Source organism: Cyanistes caeruleus, chromosome 5, assembly GCF_971803275.1.
Source record: "Cyanistes caeruleus chromosome 5, bCyaCae1.hap1.1, whole genome shotgun sequence".
Taxonomy (NCBI): domain Eukaryota; kingdom Metazoa; phylum Chordata; class Aves; order Passeriformes; family Paridae; genus Cyanistes; species Cyanistes caeruleus.
The window spans coordinates 15062068-15087815 of record NC_141705.1 but is presented as its reverse complement, the minus strand read 5'-3'; the positions used below and the strand labels follow the sequence as shown (position 1 = coordinate 15087815).

Genomic DNA, 25748 nt, shown 5'->3' with positions numbered 1-25748 from the left:
GATGACATTCAGAGAAAAAATTGGTTTACTTATCACTTGTTCTGCGTCAACATTATTTTTGAAAAGCTGGATGCAGATCTTGCATGAATGTAATTGCAGATTTTAGGAAATAACTTAAAAGCCACAGAGGAAACCTTACAAATACAGCAGAATTAGTTCTCTCTGGAATATGAAAGCTAGCAGATTTCCCTCTCCTTCCCCTCTCTCCCTCACTCTTTTCCCCAGCTAAATTTAAGATATGAAGTTTATAAGTTACTTCACCGACATTCAGAAATGGGCAGCCACTCAAAAATAAGTTGCATGAGCAAACATCAGTTGACAACAAAGGATGGTAGTATTTGTTCCCACAGATTCACAGCAAAAAGTCCATGTTCCCATTGCAACCCTCCATTGCAGCAGCTCGCTCGGAGCAGCTTCCAGACTGGCTTTCCATCTGCAGACTGGAATGTCACTGCACTGCTTCCTCCTGCTGTCATCGGTGGATATTTTGCTACTCATGGTCCTTTCTGGTCAGTTTTGCTGATTATCTTGTACAATACTTAGAGTGAGAGCTCTCTAGCAGGTTTGGAGGGCTTTTTTTTACATCTGAACCTATGGGAAAGCTGCAGGTGCACAGTACCATGCAAAGGATTGAAAGCTGTTTTCATTCCTGCTTTACAAAGAACCTGTTTATCTATGGATGTCCATGGATGGACACGTATTTCCAGAATTCAGGAAAACTACCTTCAGTTTACTGCATCTTCACAGACTTATATTAATTAAAATTTTATAATTTTATTTATTGAATTACGTGCCTCAGTCCTCAGGCCTGTAAGCCTAAGCGGTGGTATTTGGCAAAATAAATGCATATGTGCTGAAGTGTTGTACCAGAGCAGTAAGGGATAGAAGGGCTTCACAGAGGGAAAAAAGGTCTTGAGATAGACACCAGAGAAGTCTAAGTCACACATCAGATTGTAACCTCTTTATATTTGGGAAAGCCACTTTCTGAGTTACACTGATGTCAAGGAGCAAAATACTGCCTCTGGTTTTTGAAGTATTTAAACATTTGCAGTCCTTAAATGATTAGAATTGTCAGAAAGAAAGACAGTCCATCAATCAGAAGCTTTCACAACTCCTTCTCATTTGTATGTAGATTCCTAAACCTGGAAACCTGGTACTGTCAAATATACTAAAATAGAACACCTCAATAATTTCCTTTTTTTCTTTCTTTTTTTTTAAAAAAAAAAAAAACAAAAATTTTAACTCTACAGTATTACAGTGTTGGATAGAAAAGAGATCTAAAAACTTTCGAAGTGTAACTGGAGGAAATATTTTATTTTGTCAAACTACAGATCTGTCAGTCTACTGTTGTTTTGGGTAATGACCAGTCCCAGAAGATGTCTGGGTGTGGAAACTACCAGGAAGTGCATAGCATTAGGCAGTAATTAAATGCAAGGCAGTAATTAAAGCATGCCTTAGCCTTGGGCATCAGATTCAAGGGTCATAAGCCTTCATGCTTTGCTTACATGTGGGTACATGACTTCACTTGTAGCTGCAGAGATGGGAATTAGCTACTGGAACCCAAGCACATGGACAGTTGGGTTCAGCAGCTGTGCTGGGACATTCTGTCCCCATCGGGGCCCTTCTCCAGCCCAAGCCTTCTCTAGTCCACAAAGGCTGAACAGTGCTGCTCTGGAGTAAGGAGAGGCTGATTTGAGGAAAACCTGTATTCTGGAAGAAGTTGGCATTGGGAGATTCTGTATCATGAAGAAGTGAGAAAGGAAAAGGTTTCAAAAACTGGAGAAAAAGGTAAAAAAACGAGAGGGAAAGAGCATGTCCTGCATCACCACTGAGATCTTGTAGCACCCCCTGAGCACCAGGAGCCTTTCGACAGCCCCATTACTTCTCAAAGATGGGGACAAAAGCTCCAAAGCTTGGTTGAATTCAAGCATTTCTCTTTTTCCAAGTCAGGCTGGTGCACTAGGTAGAAGCACTGATAACATCCCTCATGTCATTAAAATTAATAAATCCTTTGACTATATGTGGAATAATCCATTCTTATGATCAACTAAGTAAAGTTAAACAGTTCACACATTGTCTCAGGTTATTTCTTTAAAAAACAAACTCTTCAGGACTAAAAATCAGTCAGAGAGGGAGAAAAGAACTTTTTAGAGTAGTAAATTAATATCCAACAGCAAACCATTTGGATGAAATCTGTTTGTATGATTTTTTTGCTTTGAAAGAAAATGAGTTATTTTCTTATTTCAGATCTCCTCTTTCCATTTGTGTTCCCAAATTTATTCCTGATTTAAGACCTTATGTTCTTAGATTCTCCACTCATCAAATTTCATAGCTGTACCTCCTGAAAATGAAAGTTTAGAGTAAGAAAGATCAAAAGATTTTGTTCAGTCGTTTCCATAGGCACTGCATTATTTCCTCTGGGAAATTGTGCAAGAGGAAGATTTCAGCCTGATCACAGGATACATCAGAATGAAAATGCAATTCACAACCGGGGCAGCTCCTTTGCCTCATTTTTCTGCTTGTTCTCTTTAAGCTCAATCAGATTAGAGCATTTCACAGCTTGTTTCAAGCTTGAAAACACAAGCTGAATAATTAGATGAAAATATCTCATAACAAATAATCCCGAAAAATATGTGGTTTATTGGTTTGTGAGCTAGGAAGTGACATGGAGCATCCAGACATGGATACTTTTCATTTAGTGCATTAGTTCTGCATAGTAAGACGGAGTGCATTCCCCATCATAAAATATACTCAAAGTATTTAAAGATGTTCAAATTCAAAGGCAGAACCATCTGCTTATCGCTGACATCTGTTGCTTCAAAGCAGAGGACTATATGAAAGGTTCAGAAGGCTTTAGAACACAAAAGATGCATTTGCCAACAGAACACATGCATATACATAAATTCAAAAACTATAATAAACTGCTGCTTTCTCCCTGGAGTGTGGTTGCACCAGCTAGGTATAAAAGAGTTTTGTACTGCTAAGGAAGCAGCTCTTAGCCCTCTCTGTGCTGAAAATTAAACTTTTTCTCATTTTCCAAACACTCTTGAAAAGCAACATCTTCTTCCATCAGAGAATTTTGACTTTCACACCAGCCCTATTCACCTCTGACTTGCTCCTGCCAGTGCACCTTCAAGATGTGATCCTAATTACCCTGACACTTCTTTCTGCAGAGCCTTTCCCTGTCCTCACTCAGGGAGGTGACTCCCCAGCATCCCTGGAAGCAGCAAACTGCATCTCCCAGCCCTGCAGGTCTGTTCATTTCCTTGCTGTTTTGGCACCCAGGTCTGACTGCCCGGCTGACAGCAAGGAGCGCCTTCCCATGACCTTCAGAGAGCCGTGGGCACCTCCCTTCATGGGCAGTGCCCCTCTCCCCGTGCAGATCCTGCATTGCCACGGGAATGAAGGGCAAGAGGAGGGCTGGGAGATGTGCTAAGGTATTTAGGGCAGCATCCATGTTCTCCTGAGCACCTGATGCAAGAGGTGATTGCGGCAGCATATCTGCAATAAATAAAGTTGTGTTGGGTACCTGTGGGTATGTGACAGGGTTGAAGGAGGGAAGGGTTGGAGGGTAGAATTTGCACCTTTCAGACACGTGGGCCTGGAGGAAAAGGCCTATAGAATGTTATTTGGAACTGGGAAAAAGTGTGAGCCAAAAAGAATGAGCAAAGTCATAAGGATCAGATGCTTTTTGGATAAGGAATGCAAGGGAACTAGAGACTCTCTGAACAGGAAGACACTGAGAATTCTGAGTGCATGAAATTTCTGTCTCAGGGTAGTACCACCTGTACCCAGTCAGTGAACCTAACATAGCTTCCATTTATTTATCACCATGTCTATGTTTTGGCAGCAATCAAAATGGCAGGGAGGAGCTCACTGACAAGAAGAGAAATTCGGCATTTCAAAAGCTCTCTGCCAGGCCTACTGGTGCCAAAAGGTATTTGAACTACATAGAAAACAAGAAAATATTTCATGACTTTAAGTTACATTTTGAACCTCAGAGAAAGGTGATCCATCCCCTGCTATAAGCTCCAGATAACCATAGAGAAAGTGACAAATTTAAATATGAGCATGAACATTAAGTTACATTTTATAAATCAATCAACATAGTTCTCCTGTAATTTAATGTTCCTCTTAGTCACATAATCTGTGACTCCTTAAGCCTCATTATAAAGCACATGAAATCTCACAAGACCACAAGTTCAACATGAGGGTTACACACTACTTTTGGGTTCACTGACAACACTTTATTAGCTTTTTTAATGCTCTTTGTTTTCCTTTGCACAGCTTTTTCATTTCCCTGACAGCTTCTCATTGTCCTTGAAATCAAAATCAGAGAAATCAGAAAGGTCTCTGTGCCGATCACAAACAGAGAACAGAAATGGTCAGCGATCAGAAAAGCAAACAGAGCCTGCCTGAGGCGCCACAGATTCTGCTCTTTACAAGACTCACAAGCAAAACAAGGTAAGATATTTAATTATTGTGCTGACTTACATGCATTATTCAAAGGGACAGCAGGATAGCAATGTTATTAGTATTAGGAAATTAATCTAAAGTTTAGATTATCTCAGAGTTTTTATGAGGCAAGAGAATATACAAAGTTTGCTTCAGCAAAATAAAACCCTTTACTTACATGGCTTGCAAAACTGCAGCAGCTGGAGCCTCTGGCTTGCAGTTTGTGCAAATATTGTCCCTTGTTGCAAGAAAGAAGAGTTAGGAAAGCCTCCTAACTCTGACACTGGAGAGAGCACATAACTCACCAGTGCTTTGGATTGATAAATCCTCTAAAAATGCTCTCAGATGTTTCCTTATCTGTGGTGCACACTGACAGTAGATCACAAAGCAGAAAGCCCGTCTGGTGCTATGAGGAAAGAGTTCTCTCTCTGCTGAATCCAAAGAAAAGGAGTCCTTGACCTCAACAACTAGAATAAATCTACTGTATCTGCTGGCTCTTTTCTGAATGCATACTTGAGCAGTAACATAAGAGTGAGTGACGGGAGCGCAGGAGCTGTGGCATGTGTGCTCTGCACCGGGAGGGCACGACAGCAATGCTGCTAGCGCAGGCACAGCAACACCAAAACACAGTGCTTGGTTTTAGCTTTTAATTTGTTCACATATTTTAAAAATACAGCAAAGATGACAGGCTTCTCTGTTTCAGTTCATGGCTCCCAAGTGGCAGCACTCTCAAGCTCTGTCCCCTCTGCTGAGGTTCCTTGCATTCCAGATAAGGTTGCTTCTGATTTTCTATTTCAAACCTTGATTTTCTGAGAATCTCTCTGTATCCCAGCCAGGAAATGTAACCCCTACTCAAGTTTAACATTTTGGATATCATAAATGCAATGAATCGCCTGAAAGCAAAATGAGTTTTCAGATTTTATTTTTCTCCTTCAAAAGAAAGATCTGTTTGCTACTTTCTTGTCTCTCTTTCTTCCCTTTTGTCTACTTAAACTTACTAAACTTCATAGAAACAAGCATAGCTTTTGCAACAAGTCCTTGGTAGAACAACTAGTGAGACAAAGAAGAAAAGCAAAAAGATATTGTAGCTGAAAATAGGTAAATATAACATTTCAGAAAAAAAAATTCCCTCCTCCATTTTAAAATTACATCTTCAAGACTAAAGACAATAGTTTAAACATAGTCATATAATTCTCAGGCGATAAGGACAGAGGTTTTATGAAGCAGATGAAAAAAAGCCATATTGAAAGAGCAGCAAAGATAAGAAAGGAAATCAAAGTCCTCATTCATTCCATTGTATTCAGTTGCAAAAGAGGGAAAAAGAGAAATAAGCTTACAGTCCAGAATCAAACTTTAAAATATTGTAAATTCAATTTTTGTGGCTTTATGAAATGTAAAGATCAAAGAAACAAAAAAAAAAGCCCTCAAAACTTTTAACAAGCATTACTAGCTTAAGGAAATAATAGTTTTTAATGAAGAATGATCAAATGATCTCTTTTGTTATTCTCTTGTGTGAACAATGGACTTGAAAAATTCCTTACACATTTTATATGTGTTATCAATGTTTTTCTTGAACCTGAAGACTTTGGTTCAGTTTTCATTATTGCTTTTTTTCCCCCCAGCTTTATTAAGACACTAAAACACAAGTATAACTTCAAAGTTGTTTATTAGTAATTAAATTGTCTTTCTGCATTGTATCTGACTAGCAGCAGTGATATATTTTGTTGAATGAGAGAGACCTCAATTTCAATTTAGTTTCCATTTATATCCATTTCCTTTGTTAAACACTGAAACAATAAGTCCACAATAAATTAATTTTGGCTCCTTTCAACTCTTCCTGTTGTTTTCTCTTTTCCTTTCTCCACTAACAGCTTCAAAATATGAGGCATTATCAAACCATATATCTTGAATTTCAAATTATTTTCCTTTTTTTTTTTTTGTTTGAATTTAAATACATATTTAAAATCTCTTTCTTTATTGCTCAGCCATGCTGAGGTGAGCCTGTTGTCAGCTGCCGTGCTGGACCTCTTCCTCTGCTGCTAAACCATCGGCAAGGACGCGTTTTTCTCCCTCTCTCCCAGCTCAACTTTTCTATTTTTAGAAAATAGCTGGCATTTTTGACTTTCAGTTTTGTTTTATGATGTTGGAGACCTTGTGACCTGGTGTGTAGGAGCAAGGCTTGGCACAGAGACCGCTCGCACATGCCCAGGTTGCAGGCAGCAGTCCCGCGAGTGGGGTGTATCGGGATTCTGTCCAGCTTTCTGTCCATAACTACAAGAGGCTAAACTTCAAAAACTGCCTGGGACCTATGACCTGCTGCTCTGTGAAGTGTTTTGAGACAAGCAGAATATATCCCTAACTTCTGAGGGCTGAACTGGGTTGGATTCATGAGGGACATCTAAACCACGGTACTAATTTGAACACCATTTAATTACTCCCAGTGTTTCTGCCCCAGGGATTTGGCTTTTGACTAAGGAAGCAACAAGCCATTGGGCAGCGCACTTGCAGCCCCCAGGAATGGATGATGTCATTTATCCCCAGCCCAATTCAGCCTCACCACAACTGTGTGAGCTCTGCAAGCCTCTGGGTGCTTCATTCTACTGTGTGCGATGTTGCCTCACAACTGGAGGCAGCTGGTCACTGCAAATGTCATTTGCCTTACTGGATATTATTGTAGATGCATTCACAGATGTTCATGCAGAGTTAAGAAAACAGTTGTCAACATAAGGGTCACAGTTACAACTGCAATTGTGAATGTGAGCATGGAAGTCTGGCCAGGACCCCATGAGCTGTAACGCAGATACAAAAGTAGGAGACTTGTAGGGCGAAGTCTGTGTCATGATCAACCACATCAAAAATGTAAGAATATTTTTCCTTTCTTTTTTTCCCCCCAGAGGAAGTGTAGATCCTTATATATAAATCAGTGTCTTATGTTTCTCATTTATCTTTCCACCCAGGAGACTGGCTGGGCTGTGGTGTCTGCAAGCTGTGAGAGCTGCTCTGCTGGCATGGCACTACGATTATCTCTGAGACCCTGAGAAAGCAGGTCCCCAGCTGTGATGTGACACAGTCTACTAAATGGCTTTGATCAGACTTTGGAAATTGTCTAATTTTACTCACTGCTTTAAAAAAACCCCAACAATGTATATAACCCAGTAGCTATTATTTCCAATCTAAGTGCACAGGGCTTTTACAAAGCCCACACTTTATTATTTCATAAGAGATGCCACACAGAGAGTCCATAGGAACCACATGGCTTAATTTTGCTATTTCATTTAAAGGCTGAGCAAGAAGGACTGAAAGACTGATGCAGTGGTGATGCAAGATGAAATGGCAGGTAAATGTGAACAAGAGAGCATATTCCCCACCATGGTAAACTTTCATTACCTTTAGGTAGTTAATCTGGAGATGAACCTGCTTGGCTCCATGGAGGCCCACTTCTACCTAAAGCCACTGATATTATTCCTAGAATGAGCCTGTGGCCACAAGTACCAAAGTGCTTTTGGTGGAGGCATCAAGCTGCCCTGAGCTGGTTCAGTCCATGGCTTGATCAGTCCCTGATGGAGGCAGGCTGTGTCCTGCAGCACTGCTTTGGCTGTGTGCACACTGGTCCCCAGGGGTCCAAGAGGATGTAATTGCAGAGGCACAGCATCAGAACAGAGTCACAGGGTAATTTGGAATGGAAGGGATGTTTTGAGTTCATCTCATCCAACATCTGCTTAAAGCAGGTCTAATCAGCTGGCAGCTACCTCCTCAGTGATAACTCTATTATTCAGAGGTTTCCATTCCACCACAGCACACCTGTCCCCCATTACCTCCAAGAGCAAGATGACTCAGTGATTATGTTCCAGAGGGATTTTGCATCTTTTATCCCAGGCAATTACAAACTTGTGGTTATTGCCATAGCTGATCACCCAGTTGTTTGATTTTGCTTATTTGTCACGGAAGCCAAAACATTGTATCTCATTTTACAGATGTGGACCTAGCGCACAAGGATGATATTTGCCAGAGATTACAATCTGTGCAAAGTAAGAACTGAGTGGCCATCTCTCAGGGCTGCCATCCTACGTGCTGTCAGCAATCTGTGCATTCCTGCTATTAGTTATTAACAGCCACCCTGCTATTAGAGATCTCCTTTTGAAGCAAGGGGCAAAGTAACACGGCACTTATGAGATGCCAGCTATGTAATGGGTTCCAGTGCTGACGCTGAAAGTGGGGGAAAATGAAAAAGTGCTAAAACTGCTGCTGTACATGTGGTAGGCAGCTGTACTAGGGATCATCAAATGAATGAATCCCCTTCAGAAACAGCCCTTCTGACAGTCTAAAATGGGATCCAAATTAAGAAAAGCTGGTTCTGGAAATGAGGAAAGGTCCCTATGTTCTTTAATGCTGTCAGTGACAATTCATATCATAATGATCAAAAACTGTATGAAGGTGAGTATTGCTGTGACTTGTTTAAATTGAAGGCCTGGAAAAATATACTTAAGACACCTGCAATCAATTTTAGTTTTGAAATTCAGTTCATATATAAGGAGGGCTTGAGAAGAATTGAAAGGCAAGATAGTTTTTTCTTGAAAGACAAGAATGTTTATATTTAAATAAGTGGCTCATAAGCATGGCCCTCACACTTTGATCTCACATCTAGATTTTGGTGAGTAATGCTATTTTATACATGGTCCTACCATGGTTAGATATAGATATAGATTAGATATATAGATATAGATATAGATGATATAGATATAGATATGTGTGTGTATATATGTATATATATACATGTATATATGTTTGTATATATATATGTATATATGTATATGTACATAGAGAAAGAGATGGCAGGTAGCTGGGAAATGATGTATCACTTCTGTGAAAAATGAAAAAAATATAGTATGGGCCACAGATGTATTCTAGACTAGTTCTGCTTCCTGGAGGGACCCAGTTAAGCTCCTTTGCAACCCTTATGTGGATGTCCTATACTGTCAGCCCCCATTCTAGACACTCTGCTGCATACCTGCTCAGGCTTGCCAAACCAGCCAAATTAGGATTGCAGCAATTTCTCACTTGAGGCAGGATGCTAATGACACTGCCTCAGGTGGTCTCAGCTAGTGTAGGGACTAGGGAAAAATGGGCAGGGACTCAGGATCTGCAAATTCCTGTTGATGCTTCAAACTGCACATTAGAAAAAAGGAAGAATTCTGACTTTTTAGTTCGTAATTTTTTTTAATATATTATTAAAATGTAAAAGGCAAATCTTCTTTTCAAACCTATAATGTGTAATATCTTGCCCTTATAACTTCTGTCTTGAAGTCTGACCATCCAGTTCTTGAGCTGATATACACCAGCACTGCTGCACTGATTGCAAAGGCAGCATAATCAGTTTGCACAGCATAAGTTGAAGTTCTGGCTCAAAACTGTGTGAAAGCATATATATTCCCTTTCTGGTCACATTGGAGCCACTGGAAAATGACTCAGGATCTGACAGCCACCACGGCTTTATATCCACATCAAAGCTTATCCTTAGGCCTTGTACCATACCCCAGGGGGGCTGAACATTTGTTTTTGAATGCTTCACTGAGCTGTATAATTTAGGAACATCAACAACATATAACATTAAAAACCATCAAAAGAAACTCTCATGCTCAGATATAAATGTCCTGAGCCTGCACTCATGTGATCTTCCATCTGAGGGTCAGAAAGGATTTTTTATTAAGCTGCCTTTCCTCTCAGAGGTCAGACAACATGGATGAATCCCAGAGATGCTTTAAGGCAAGGACATTCACTCTCTTCCATTGTGGGATGTATCTTCAGCCAAAAGCAAAACCTATTTCAAGTACTGCTACTTCATCAGAGGTAGGAAAGCAAAATAAACTCCCCAGGAATTAGAAAGCAGGCTTTCTATCAGTAGCTTGTGTCACTTTCCCATCAAAAATCTGCTGCTCATGTACCTTGAACATGATTGCAAAACATTATATTTAATCTTCTCACAGCTTAAGAAAATGGTCCTTTATGCATAGATCAAGTCTCCCATAAGTTAAATCTATATCCCTTTCTTCTTTATAACCTTGGGAAAAAGAAGCAGGAATAACAATTAGGGCCCCAGAATATAGTGTACAAGATTTATCTGGAAATTTGAAACCACTTTGCTTGTTCAAATTCATCACTTTTCATCAGGTCTAGAGTGAGGTTGAGGCTATTTCAGACCAAGCTATTGAAAACATCAAAGTAAAATGTTCTTTTCCTGCAATGAACTGCAATTAGTTTCCTTCCTGTAAGCAAAAAGCTTTCAGATATGAGGATATCTCTGACCATCCCTTATGGGTGCAGATTGAGGGAAGGCACCTCTTTAACTAGGTAGAGTAGAAGCCACTTAGAGTGTATATTACCATTTGAAGCACAGCCCAGTTCTCAAGAAGTAAAGAGCTGTACTACTGGTAAAAGTGAATTGAATGGCATCTTTTCATTTGGGAAAAGGCTTCCTTTTTGCTTTTCCCAAAAAGCAGACTGCACTGTTAGAGAATAAATTGTTTATGGTGCTCCCATTGCATGTAGCTGTAAACTGTTAAAATGATACAGCAAAGTTTGTGAAGTGTCTGGATTGAATTATAAAAAAGAGTGACTTCTTTTGTTAGACAAAAACTAGAATTTCTTCAGCTCTTTTTAAGCTCAGTGTTGTTCCAGGTGTCTCCAGTTTTCTTCTCAAACTGATTGTTTTCCAGCTTGCTTTATACATTTTGTGTCTAGGAAGAATGGGAATGTAGTAGCTGTAGGAGAGCACTAAGGGCTGATTCCTGCTCCCACTGCTGCTGCTGCTACTGCTGCTTTCCTTCCTGTTTTCTTCTATTCTCCTTTTCACTCATCCCTTTAGCCCACCTGACATCTGGACTTGAAGAGAATTTCACTGACATCCTGGTATGTTATCTAATGCTACCATTTAATAGAAATAGTGGAGGAGAAGGATTTCCTGACTACTCCAGCCCCAGAAAATCCTGCTTACAGCCAAGAGACTGCAAAGGAGAGGGGCCCTGGTCATTGCAACACTGTCCCACAGCCTAATCACCATTGCAGTGACCCCAGTAGAGGCTATTTTGTATTTTCTTACAACCCACGCAGCTACTGCAATTAAACCTGAATGCCCAAAAGCAGTGTGCTATGTCGTGGCTGCAGTACAGGCATCCACACCCCTGGGTTGAAGGGACTTACCTGGGGGTCAACATCTGGGGGTCAGTCTGTGCCATTGGGTCCCTCCCTGCAGCAGGAGCTCTGGCTTTGAGGAATAGGGAGCACTGCAATGTCTACCAGGCAAGGACACTTACTGAAATCCTTATTTTTTACAGATGTAGCTGAGCAAATCAGTACAACTGTTCTTTTCCTGTGTAACCAGGTTAGGTTTAGTGTGCCAATTTGCTCTCCTGGTGTTCCCAGCCTGGCACCACAGGGTGGGGGTCTGGGGGCTACCAAGGCCCTACACAAGGACCCCCTCCAATTCCTGCAGCAGGAATTCTCTGTTTTGTGGATGCCCAGCTGCTTTGACAATCTTACTGCTGATTGGGGCTGCCTTTCCCCCTCACCTTTCCCGAGCACACAAGGTTTATGCTGCTAAGAACTTTTTAAGGCTACTGCACGGCTATCTGCTGCTGTGCATGGCAGACATGCTATGGCTGAGTGCCAGCTGCTTGGAGAAGAGCCTTTTTTCAGAAGGAATGTCACAAGCTATGAGCAGTAGGGGCTGGTGGTCTAAGGGGTGTCAGCAGAAGCAGGACGTGTGTTGGTTGTAGGAACAGGGTGTGTGCACTGCTTGTAGCTGGATGGATCAATAACTGTGCATGTGCAAGCTCAGATGATCTGAGGCTGGCCATGACCTCCAGGATTGATAAACACAGGGAAAGCCAATAATTTTCTCAGTCTAATCTGAAATAGGCTTGGACTCAGAACCCTTCCCATCAGGGCCTTCAGCCATGCTGTGGAGTGAGGATGCAGTTTCTGTGCAAGCCCTGAGCACAGTCCCCACTGCCAGGGGCTCCCAGCACAGGCTTCTCTGGTGCCAGGCTGCCCTCCAGCCATCACTACCAGGCAGCCAAGGGGAAGTAACACTCCCAAAAACAAGGAGTATGCTAGGGTTGCTGCTGAGGCCTGTCTCTGGCACCTGTACCACATAGGGCTGCGATGTCTGTTACACCCAAATAATGTTCTGAAGGGCTAAATAGATAAATATTGGAGTTGTTGATGAAAGGAAACAGTGCCAGATGCTTTTGGCCAGCAGAACAGGAATGTGTCCCATTGCCTCAGGTTGAAAAGGCTTTGGATGTTTAGGACTTGCAAAAATTAGAGGGAGGAAGCATTAGGAACAATATTTGACACAGATTTGCCTCATTCATAGACAAATTAACTTTAATCATCCAATTTATAAATCAGCTTTAAGTGAAAGCCCCCCCCCTCGCCCCCCACTGCTGCATATTTGGTGGATTAAGTTGTTTGGTTTTAGTGATAAATTAGAAACATCTGCTTCCGCTGACAGCCTGGAATGGAGGCGTGTACAGGAACAAGGCTGGCTGGGCTGCTCTGAGGGGGGACCCTGTGCCAGGCCATGGTCCTGCCCTCCTCTGGCCATGGGGGCTGAAAGGATCAGGCTGTCTCCCCTCTGCACTGGGGCTCAGCGGGGCAGGGGAGGCACACGCCTGCTCCTGGGCTTGCTCAGGATGGTTCTTGGGGAGGCTGGAGCGGTGGTGAGCATCTCCAGCAGCGTGCTCTTGGCACAGCCTTCCTTTTAAGGGTGTCTTGGCAGTTCTTCCATGCAAACAAAATTGTTTCTGCTATGGGATCATCAAGTCTTAATGACAAGGAATCCAAAGCTCATGCCAGAGTCAATGCAGAGGCTGCTCAAGCATAAGCACTGATGGCAGTGAGTGTCCTGGCCATCCCTTCTGATGAAGAAAATGGTCCTATCTAAGGGAACAGAGGGGTTTTACAAACCTGGCCTATCCTTGCAGAGGTGGTACAACTTCCTGGTTACTGAGTCAGGTTTGAAATAGCCAAGAGACACGTCTCATCAAAGTACTTCACATGGGTGTTTAACTTGTTCAGGAGGTACAAAAACAATTCTCCTGGCTACAAGCCTTTATCTGCAGGAGGGGAAATCTAGGGCTGAATCCTGCCAGATACAGCAATCCAAATATGCCCTGGGCATCCCTGGAGCTGCACCCACAGCAGGCCTAATCTGTGCACGTCCTTATGTCACATACACAAAAGGAACTGTGAGCACTGATTTGACCTCAGTTGTGACCTGACTCTCACTACAGGGATTTAATACATGCCCTGTTGGGCTGCAGAAACAGATGTTTTACACACAGCATTCAGACTTTTTTTTTTCTCCAGCCTTTGGCAATCAAAAGTCTCAGACAGAAGTCCTGACTCTCAAGGACAGACCATGTCTGAAGGGAGGGAGAGTAGAAGATAATTGGTGGTTTCTAACGCTTTCTGTTCACAAGGTGCCTTCTTTCTTTTTTTCCTGGATATTTTCTCCTGGTGAGTTTAAGGATTATTTTCATTTAATAAAACAATTTTGTATATTCTGTTAGATCTGTCAGAGGCAGACACTCCAGGTGGGCTCAGAGCAGGCTCTCAGACCAGCTGTACAGAAGAGATCCTACAATTTAGGCACCTCCTGGTAGTGCAGAAGGCACTGTTCAGGTGTGACACAGGGAAAAGTGATGTATTTCTCTCTGAGAAATTCCGTGAACAGGAATTTTGAATCAGGACTGAGGTTTGTGTCCTGTCAGCATGGTGATTGCCATCCTAGGCAGTTCTGCAGAGGAAATTCTCAATTCTGCTTAAAAAGCTGAAGGGAGTCTCCAATGCAGCTTCCAACACCCCAGTCAGATGTAAAGCTGTGTAACTCATCTGCAAATCTTAATATACAGAGAAATACAGCTCCTTCTCAAGAAAATCAAATAATCTCCCCTGCAGAGCCATGGAGGTCCATGGAGGCTGTGCAGCACAGCCCCTCTGAGAGCCCAAGAGCCAAGCCTGGACAGGGAGCACCCACTCTCCCTGTGGGGCAGGAAGGAGGGGAGAGGAATAAGACAACCTGTTTCACAGTTAGCCAGGGCTACTGGTCCTGCTCATCCTGCCTAAACTGTTTGCCTGACTATTGATGTCACTTGATTTTTGCATTCCCATGTGGGACTTTCAGACACATGGAGAAATTAATGATGGTGTTGTTGAGTCAGTAAAGGGAACATTTTTTCTTCATTTTCTTTTCCCTTTATCCAAGATAGAGAAAGAAATGAAAATTCCCTTCTTCCAGGAGAGGAGCAGGAGCCGTGTTCCAGACACCAGGCCTTTGTGCAAGCTGTTTTGCTGGAACATAGGCCATCCTATTCCCACTCCCAAAATTACTGCCTCTCCCTGGAATAGTTTCTTGCTGGTCTACCTCAAAGCTTGTGCTCGGAGGTCATCTGCAGATATTTCTAGCAGGAATATTTGCACTGAATGGCACAAACAATATCTCAAGAGAGGCCAAAGCAGCCTTGGTGGGAAATCAGCTGTCCGGAAGCTGGAGAATGCCTTCCCAGATCATTTGAGCAGGCCACAGGATCACCCATCAGCCGCTGTAATTTTGGCAGGTGTGGCTTCCTCCCTCAGGAACCTCCTGTGAGGAAGCAGTAAAGTGGTTTAGCCTGGGTAAACACACAGACACACCAGGAAAATGGAAGGTCTGTGAGAAGGAGGTTGCCAGGTTGGTAATTCACAGGAGACCAGCAAAGATCTATGGGACTGCGTGGGTTACTAATGCAGGGCTATGATCTCAGGTTTAGGGGCCAAAAAAGGACAGTCTCTGGAAGATAACTTTCAGATCATGTCTGTGCAGAGTTGGAACTTACAGAGACTCAAAGGAGCCAAATACTCTCAGAAATAAATACCAACATGGTGTCTAGAATAGGGAATGGATGCAAAGAGTAATTTACATGCTTCTCTACATTTCCTCTGTTTAGTGATAGTGAAAAAGGATTGGAAACAGTGGACTGGGATGTGTTGGGGAAGTAGGCTGAGTCCTCAGGTGCATTGAAAGGCAGCAGACTGTCACTGTGTAGGAACATCAGTGCAGGCCTAGCAAGGCTGGCATAACATCAAGTTTTTATAGACTCCTGAAAAGGAAAAAACTTTTGCTCTTGAGTCGTAACTGCTAGTGAGAATAGCAGATGTATGTTCCAGCATCAGGAGAGTCCCCCTCCAAGAAAAGGGAGATTTTTCCTGGACAAATAAAATAAAATAAGAAAAAATCGAATTCTTCTGTTTTTTTTCCAAGGGGTAAAAAACCCAAGGGAGGTCTCTCTCTCAGCAGCTCACAAATCACTTTCCCCTGTGCTGCAGTGATGGGACTCCTACGTTGGCCTGAATCCAGTCATGAGGCCCATCAGACCAGTGGGAAGAGGTGGGGAGTGGGAAGAGCAGGCCAGACACTCATCTCTTCAGCTCTGTCCTTCCAGCTCTCCTTGGTTTTATAGCAATGTCACTCCCTGTTTTTACTGCACATTTTTTTGAACTACATTTTAGGTCCCACCTCAGCTGTTAATGCTCTCCCCAGTCTCATTTTTTCCTGAAAGAAAAATATCTTTTTTGAAGAATGTAGAAAAAAAAAAAAAAAGAAGAAGAAGAAAAAAAAGAGAAATAAAACAGAGTGCATGAATACATCCAAAAAACCCATTCCCTTAACTGAACAGTTCCTTTCCTTAAACCTTTCTTATCCCTCCCCTTAACTTTAACCTTGGACTCCTGCCAAGGAGATGTTCCTGTTTGTTGCAGGATGTCTGATTTTGAGTTTGTGGTCTTTCCAGAAAAGAAAGGGAGATCGTGAGTTGAAAATAGGATGGGTGGCCTGATGGGTGTCTAAACATAATCAACTATCTCCATGAAATTTTTGAGATTTGGCCTCCACTTCTGTAGGCTGCACCCCATTTGGGTCTGGGAGACATGACGCTCACATGGATGAGGAAGACAAATACAGTAGATAGACTGAAGATGAGCCAATACATTTAATCCAGCACAACATATGTAATATCACATCTCTCAGCCTAGGAATGATTGCTCCCCACAGATTTCTGCTGGGTTTGCCCAGAGTAAGTGAAACATCCCAGCCAGTGAGACTTTTCCCTTCTTTCCCTCTGGATTATATTTAAACTGTATATCTCTCACTGCCAGGATGTGTTTTCCCATTATTCACAGCCTATTCTTCCCCTTTAAAAGTGGTTCTCATTATCCTCTGTGATAAGAATTAATTTTACACTAAAAAGTTCTGTTCTTCCCAACATCTAAACCTCACAGAAATATGTACTCTTTAGTCATATGTCCCTATCCCCACTCCAAGGTTTAGTGAAACTGTAAAGTATCTTTGAAGACTTGAATCAGGTGCTTTGCTGATCTGCTTTCATCACTTTGGTCTTTCCCATTTGCACCCAACATCAGGTTAGTCTTGAGAGTAGACAACCAAGACCAGTTTCACACTGCTTTTCCAGAAATGAAAGCTGAATCCTAATTTATGAAGAGCATGAACTGTTTATTTCAGCTTTGGGAAATCAGAGTAACCTAGATTCCTTCTTCAGCCTAACAGAGAAATGCAGAGAAGTGATGTGCACCTTTTACTTTAGAGAGACTGGGAACAGAAATAAATACCCTTTGCTGACAGTTGCAGCCCGATATCTGTAACTAAAATATAAATCTGACCAGTGGTTTTCTCATTTGCAGCTTTTGTGTTCCTGGTAGTACCATGAAGATGAGCCTGAAAAGACTAGATTTCTCTGCCAAGGCAATCACATAGTCACTTTTCTGTCCTTTTGATGGACAGAGAATCCACTTCAGCAGTGAAAATGGAGTTTGACCTGTCTCATATCTGTGACAAGTCACATCTCAGAATCAGAAACACTTCTTAAATGACCATTATTTGTGTAAAAGGTTGAAGCCTTAGGATTTTTGCTACCCTGTGAGGTTAAGTTTTTCTGGTTAATCTAAATTTTAGTTTCATCATTTGCAATGTAATCCTTTGGTAACAGGGATGTTATTTGACCATGCAATGACAGTATATGTAATGTTCATACAGCATCTATTTAAGGACTTTGAAACTCAGGCTTAGCAGTGCATGGGATAGACTTGTGAATGGGCATGTCACAGGGAATTAAGGATATAAGTTAGCTATGGGAATGGGACAGAAGAACTTCTTCTGCAGGCACTCAAACCCTGCCCTCAGAAATGTGGACTTCCATCTACCTCCTCACCTTGTCACTGTGACTGAACCATGAATATGTGCAACACCAAAGTGTGGAGATGATGAAGGGGATGAAATAACAAAACACTACCTTCTCTGTTTGCATCCTTCCCTGTCATTGCTGCTGAGCCAGAAGCAGTCCCTTTGAGTGATATATTCCTTCTCAGAACCCCTCCTGTCTCCAGTATTAACAAGCAGCATGGAGCAGCCTTTACCACCCTTACTCCCACCTACTCATCAGATCGCTGGGGTATTGTAGAGGAAAGACAAGGAATAGGCAAGCACTGATAGTGAATACACATCCCAATCCCTACACCATGTAGTCCTCACCCAGGAGACACCTGATGGAGGTGTTCCTAGCTCTACCTTTCCAGAGTTCAGCAAAGATGGTGATGGTGGGCTTCCCATTCAGCACAAACTTATTTTTAACACAGGGCTTCAAAGTCAAGAGGATTTTAGCATTTCTTCCATGATAGTGGATAGGCATACCAACTCCTCCACTTACAGTTTTGATTTTCTGCACTCTTTTCCCTGCCCTCCCTGCTCTGTGTTTCTTTGCTCTTAAATCCATTTCTTACAGTGTGATCCATGGGAACACAGCATTAGGGGCATTGACAGCCCTCCATTCTCACCAGGGTAAATCTGCTCCAGTAGCATAGCTGAAGTTGTCCCAGGTCAGGGAAAACAGGGGACAGGCACTACTGGAGGAAGGGATTTTCTGCTTCTTAAACACATCATGCTACAGAACACAATAGTTGTGTGATTTCTGAAGCAGTCTCCTGTTACTGAATTTCCACAGCTTGTACAGCTCCAAGGGCTGTGGGTAATGCTGTGCTCACACCCATATTTTCCTACAACTTCAGCCTGAAAATCTTCATCATTTCCTTGAAAACGAGTGGGTTAGAGGAATTAGCCCCCACTGTGACTATCAGGTTTTGGGCAGCAGGCAGTTCTTGCCTCAGCCTCCCCTGGGTAATGGTAACCAGAGACCCAGCGGAAAAAAGGGAGCTTGAAACTGCTAATCCATTTATACTCTCACCTACCCAGACCAAGGATGTGATTAATCACTTACACTCAGCATTTCATTTGTATTTAACAACACACAGTCTCTTGCCAGCCTACTCTTAGGCACAAAGCACGCTGCTGGTAGCAGTGGAAACACAAAAAGTAAAATGACCTGGAAAAAAACCCCAACCAAGCAGAAGAAACACAGCAGAAAAATAGCAAATGGATATATTTGTGAGAGTTTAATAAGTTAGATGCAGGAGCTTAACTTTGCAATAGTGCAAGCCTGAAGCAAAATGATTTATTTGGTATTTATAGTTTGTTTTATTTTTATTTTTTTCCAAAACAAGTTTCTATGAAACCATAGCAACTATGGTTAGAGTGAAGCTTTGGAATCATTAATGACTGAAAAAAACCCCAATAATCTCTGCTCTGGGTTGGTGGAATGTAAGATTAACACTAGATAGAGAGAAATAATTTTAAAATGTTTTAGGTAATTTAGTCACCCTGAACCCTGTGAAAGGTAGACATTTAAAACACTTTTTTTTTTGTCAGAATATTACACGCTTGATTTTTAAACAATCTGTTTGCTAACTTTCTGATGAGGATGTTTTGTGCATAAATGTCCGAGTTTATTACTGATCTCTAACAAGAGAAGATACATAAGCAGATTTCACCGAGACACCACTACAGTCCATTTCTAACAGAATCACATGTATCTCAGAAAAAAGTATGCATTTTTCAAAAGATATTTCTATTGCATTCCTTTCTTCAAATGCATTTCAGAGAAGTCAGTTGAGGAAAGCAGAATTAGTTAAAACTTACCTTCATGGTTGAGTAGATGAGATCTGATTTTTCAGGGAAAACAATGTGCTCTGTTTAGGCAGCGCAAGAACTGTAGATTAAAGCCAGGAGGTAATTTTTTGGTGATTCAAAATCCTTTAAAACAAATGTAAATGCTGGGATGACAAAAAAAGGTACGTTGTGAAAACCTATCTGAGGCTTGATGCTCTTACAGAGTTTTTTAACTGTCTGTCTCAGCTGAACGAGCTCCCGCTCCTTGCCTTGGCCACCTGCCAACTTTTCTAATTTAAAGCAACTGTGAGCTTGCTGTAAAACTCTTGCTGGAAGGAACTTGTTTTATACCATGGAGCAAGGAGCAAGCCTGTGCTCCAGACTGATGTGGTGTGACAGAGTCCTAACAGGACTGGGGGCATAGTCTCCCTGAGGTAATGTTATATCATCTTTGGAAGGCATCATAGGCTAAGCTGTCTCTTTCTTGGTAAAAGAACAGGGAAAATGAAAAAAAAAAAACCCAGCTGCTTTTGGCATGTAGTCCCCTCAGCATGGGATTTGGGAGGAGCAGCATCTGCCTCAAAATGCAGGAAGAAGTGACAGCCTCAGATACATAAAGTGCTCAGAGCTCCCAAAGGAACCTGGTCTCCACATTGGCCATGAGCCACCAGTCCTTGGTTTTGAGGCTTTGAGCACAGGTCCAGGGAATTCCTGCAGGGCTTCCCCTACAGTGTAATGCAGGGTGATCCATCACCCAAGCTGAGGGTCATGGCTGAGCACAACCACAAACTTCTTGATTTTGAAGAGTTTCAAACTTGGTGCTTTGGATAGCTTCAAAATACACTTCTGGCAATGATCCTACCCCCTGAGACACTGTCAGTAGTAGAGGCTGACACTTGGGTAATAAGAGACTTGAATAATAGAGGCAGGGTTTTCAATGGCATCCACTTACTGAGCACGGCTCTGTTCTGCTTTGCTCAAACTAAGATAGTGAAACATGTTGTTCATGTAGGAGGGTTGCCTATGCCCATGTTGAATTTCTCCTCTTTGCAAGGAATTTTTTCCATCCAGTTATGGCTGACACAGTTATGGTGTGCATCTATGAACTTACAGAAAAGATCCCCTTTGCAAATATGAGTTTTCTCTGCAGAGTAGCTAAAATTAAGCAAACAAATAGACAAATGATAAAATATTGTGATTTGTGAAATTTCAGTCTCTGAGTTTCTCCATGGGTACTATAACCAACTTCTGTTTGACAAATGAGGGTCCTGAAAAGCCTACCTTAGGCTGTGCTCCAAATTTTCCAGTACCTTTGGAAATGCAGCCAATTGACCCGCTGATGCTAAGGTGACATGAGGCTTATTGTGGTTGTCAGTAAATTATTTTAGTTTTGTAAGCCATATTTTCTTGTAAAACTATGAATATGAAGATGGAGGCATTAGACTGACATTTTCAAAGGTGTTTTATGCCACTAAAAGAGGAAATCAATCTTCTGTGAAAAATCAAGTCAACGTTGGAATGCCACGTGTGACATAGCTAAGAACTTGTTCTAATTTGGCATTGAAATATTAAGTATTTTATATTTTAAACAGACAATTTAAAAACAGAGTCCTGTGCATTCAAAAATGTAGATAAAATACTGCCCAGTTCTAGGATAAAGGGTTCAAGGAAAAAAAAAACAACTTTTTTTGTGGTTTCTTCTAAAGGATTTTCATTCCAGTGCTCAATGGTAATAACAAGGTTATAGAAAACTCTGTTACAAAATCATAAAGTACTGTGAAAACTTCAATATATGATTTTACAAGTCTCAATTTTCCCCCAGAGTATTTCTATCAGAGTATTTTTATTTTGCTCTATGGATCTGCTGGTGAACTTAGTTACTGGTGAGCAATAGTGAAAGTAGAAATAACATCCTATCATGTCATTGCAATATTCCTGTTTTGTATCTTAATTTTCACTTGGTGATCATGCCTTAAGCATGTCTTTTTAGGTACTGGCACCTCTGGAAACTTGGCCCTCCATCCTTGTGAGAATCAAACAAAAGTTTTAAAGATTACCCAGAAGTTTTAAAAATTACCCATTTTGGAGGGTAAAAATAACCCTCCAAAAATTTAAAAATTACCTATTTGGAATGAGGAATTTGTCCTCATTCCCTCAGTTGATCTCTTTCTGATTCTGTTGAGGGAAGCATAGGTGCTTCCTCTTCCTGGTGAATCTTTCTAAGAAAAGCAAGAGATGTTGCCCATCACATTGGAAAAAAAAAACAAACCATGTTTTCTAATGGTCTGTGGAGAATTCTCGTGGGAATTATGAACTTGGACTTTGCCACTGATTCATACCTGGATCTGGGCTGGGAATCTTCCTCAATGCCATTTACTTACTTGCCTCATAGGACTGTGACTAAGGCTAAATAGCCATTGGTGAAGTAGTAAATAAAATTAATCACACTAATTTTATAGCAGCAATAATTAAAATAAAATATTTTAAGACATTAACATTTTATGCTCACTAAGACTACCTGAATAGTTTTCTGTGGTCCACAACACCAAGTTAAAGAACCAGCAGGAAGTTCCACTCTTAGGTTATAGGGAAGGAGGCTTAAGGGGGGAGATGCAGCTAAAGCTTTGTCAGAGAGACAGGGATGTGAGCTCAGCATAGCAGTAGTCTTAAAAGGGAGAAGTTGAATCCATATCATTTGCTTACCAGACTGGAGGAAGGACACAAGGGTAAAAGTGAAGGTGAAATTGCAAAGTGCTCTGCAAGCCCTGGAGGATTAAGCGTTCAACAGCAAACACAGGTTCAATTTTTTTTGGAAGAAAGCTTTTATTTTTATAGGGTTGTTCACTGGTGATTGTGATAGCCTCATTTTTAATCCCTCTAAAGTTACAATTCTTGGCAACTGTTTCACATTTTAGCACTTCACCAGAGCACTGATTTTCTTGCTTTTGGCTTTGTCTAGACCCAGCTGAGGTAGGATCGAGCTTTCCGCTGCAGCAGCTGAACCAGGAACGGTAACTTGGCATTCATGTCCTCACAGGTACAATGGAACAGCCAGAAGAGGGGTTAGGACAAAAGGAATCATTCTTGTCAGGGAAATTTCAATGGGAAAGAAAATGCCTCTTGGCTCACCTGAGGCTGCAAGTCTTCCTATGGTCCTGTGTGTGTGTGTGTGTGTGTGTACATTTATTTCATAACAGATTGTTGCATCTTGAAGACAAAACACATGAATGTTTGTAAGAGTTGCATGAGATTACATGTGCTCTAAGGAATATCGTTGTCACACCCTTGACAAATTGTGGTCATTAATCCTCTCATGTGGCAAGTAGCTGATAATTTTTCCTGGTTACATCTTTAAGTCCCTTCTCTGAACAAAACATTTTAAGATGCAGCAGGTTTTAATAAGTATAAAGGATGTTTCCAACACAAGTATCTGAACCAACAATCAAACAAAATCCTTCATCTGTGAACCACTAAATTGTTTTGTTGGCAGGAAGGAATTATGATGTTGTGGCATTGAAAAGAGAAGTACCCTTTGATGCTGGGATTTGGGATTTTCCTATGCTATGGCTGAATGCATTCACATCCATACAGTGCTCAGTTTGACTGCCAAGATGTGGGTGCAAAGGCTCAGGATTCATCTTGCCCAGTGCTGAGACAATGAGCAGGTATAAAAGGCACAGTGCGCTCCAGGAGGTCACAAAGCTGCTAAAACCCAGAGGCCTAGTTGTCCCTTCATATAGAAGACTGGCTTCATCCAGGTAAACAAAAGTATGTCATTGTCCAGTGGCCCCAAATGAGAAGAAGATTTGGTTGTTACATAGAAATAAGATGTCAAAACACATGGAAGTTTTTGCTTAGCTTGATGTGTGAGCATTGGGGGATTTTTTTTATTGTTGTTTGTTTCTTTCAGTTTAATTTGAGTTTTTTTGGTCACTGGCTCCTGGCCTTTACAGCTCCATGGAAGAGGAAGGGATGGGAGAGCTGGTTTTAAGGGGTACTCCTTTCATGATGAGTCCTGACCCATTTTAAAGGGTGATGCTTTTGGACTGATGAGAAGCTCAGTATGGTCTGGCAATGTGCCTTTGCAGCCAAGAAATCAGCATGACCAGCAGGTCAAGGGAGGTGATCCTGTCCCTCTCTCTGCTCTGCTCTTGTGAAACCCCACTTGGAGCTCTGCAACCAGCTCTGAGGCCCACCACATATGAAGGAGATAGACCCACTGCCGTGAGTCTAGAGGAGGCTATGGCTGATCAGAGGGATGGAGCATCTCTACTGAAGGCAGGCTGAGAGAGTTGAGGCTGTTCAGCCTGTAGCAGAGAAGAGTCCAGAGAAACTGTATAGCACCTTCCAGTACCCAAAGAGGCCTACAAGAGAGCTGGGGAGGAACTTTCTACAAGATACTTTGTGATAAGCCAAAGGATAATGGCTTTAAACTGACAGACAGTAGATTTAGATATAATATTAGGGAGAAATTCTTTACTGGAAGGGTGTTGAGGCACAGGTTGCTCAGAGATGCTATGGATGCCCCATCCCTGGAAGTGTTCAAGACCAGGCTGGATGGGGCTCTGAGCAGCCTGGTCTAATGGGTGGCATCCCTGATCATGGCAGAGGATTTTAATTAGATGAGCTTTAAAAATCCCTTCCAAGCCAGACCATTCTATGATTCCCAGTTGGGACATCCATCTGGAAATGCTTTTTCAGTGAATGGCTGAAGAATGGGGATGGATCCATGGGAACAGCTCACACCCAGATGTCTGCAGGTACTGGGGTTGCGCACCTCAGGGAGGCAGCTAAGTACTAATGGATTAACTAAAAATATATTTTTTTACCTATGTGAGATGCAAAGTGCAATTCCAACAGGGCCCGTAATTTTTCAAAAAAGTATAATTTATTCTAAATCTAAATTTGCTAGAAAACACAGTCAAAATCTCATTTACCCAGTGAGATTACCTACTTGAAGATACCTTTTCTCTGCACCTCCATTCAATCATTAGTCACCAATGTAAAGCTAGCATGCTGGGTTTAAATCTTATCTGCTTGGAACAGCTTGGAACAACTCTGGTATACTTACTGTTTTGAAATCAAATGTTATTTGTGGCAAGCAATACAGCACATTAAATTTCTCACCCTCCAGTGAGTCAGATCAACCCAGTGTTAGGGCTTGGAGTCTTAATGGGGCAGAGCATTATAGCTCCATTGCCTCCACTACACATCTGCAATTAAAATTGTAGTTGGAGTTTCACTTCACATGCCTACACCTTCACAATGCTACCTGAAGAGCATTTTTCCACCCTGTCTCCACTCCCCTTTGCCTTCAACCACACTTTTCCAGCAGGAGTCTTAAATTCCAGAGCCCAGACTTGCAAAGGTGTTTTGACACCTCAGTCCATCACTGAAAGTCAGTGAGATATAAGACTCTTGAAATGAATGGGGGCTACTGTAAGCTGACAATACATGCAAAAGGCAATGCTTTGTATAGATCTTCTAGTTAATTTACTGTCCATTAGTCTGTTTTCTCACTCTCTCCCAAAGAGGGTGGCTTTTTTATCAAATGCAGATCAAAGTATTTCTTCTCCCAGAGCTGGACATCTGTGTTTCTCAGAAAGTGCCAGGGTAATATCACTGGGCACAGGTCCCTCCTGAGGTTACAACTTCAAAGGTACAACAGGATCTACCTCCACATTACTTGAGTGGGAGTTAGGATCTCACATGGGCTGAGGTGAAGCTCCTTCACTGGATTAGAGATGTTTCATTAAATACCCAGGGTTATATTTCTCCCAAATCCCCATAAACTGTACAAGATAGAAACAGAAATAAAATACACATCTGTCATTCATGTCCCTTTCAGAGCAGTATTTTTGTGTTTATCTCATATGTAGTTGTACAGATGTACCCTCCAAAGTCACCACAGGTTCCTCTGCATGAGGTCTCCACTGATCACTCTCCTTTATTTTTGTAAATAAAGAGGGAATAAGCTACCAGTTTATCCTCTACTCATGTTAGATAGATGGAATGAAAGCATGCTTGGTATTCAAGATAGTGCAGCAATAATGGCTTGTATTTATTTCTCTCCTGCCAAGTGCAACAGAGCAGCAGCTAAAGATAAGCCTGAAAGTAACAGAAACCCATTAAAAATTAGCACACATATTGATTTGGGAGGATTTGGCAACCAAATACTTCCTCTGATCATTCTGAACAGTTTTCCCTTCCCAAGTGCACTGAGTTTGTCCAGGTGGGA

The 25748-nt window shown here is 41.7% G+C and overlaps 1 protein-coding gene across 6 annotated transcripts in view; it reads right to left on the bottom strand.

The window, feature by feature from the left end:
• C1QTNF7 (C1q and TNF related 7) overlaps window positions 1-20016 on the bottom strand; it is a 50819-nt gene extending 30803 nt beyond the window's left edge. The window contains exon 1 of one of the 6 annotated variants that reach the window (XM_023925490.2): window positions 19541-20016. The gene's annotated coding sequence lies outside the window, so the exon portion shown is untranslated. Of the gene's footprint in view, window positions 1-4633; window positions 5203-19540 lie in introns of those variants that run through there. The other 5 variants (XM_023925493.2, XM_086890256.1, XM_086890255.1 and 2 more) reach the window with 5 other exon arrangements.
• Between the last annotated feature and the right edge of the window lie 5732 nt (window positions 20017-25748).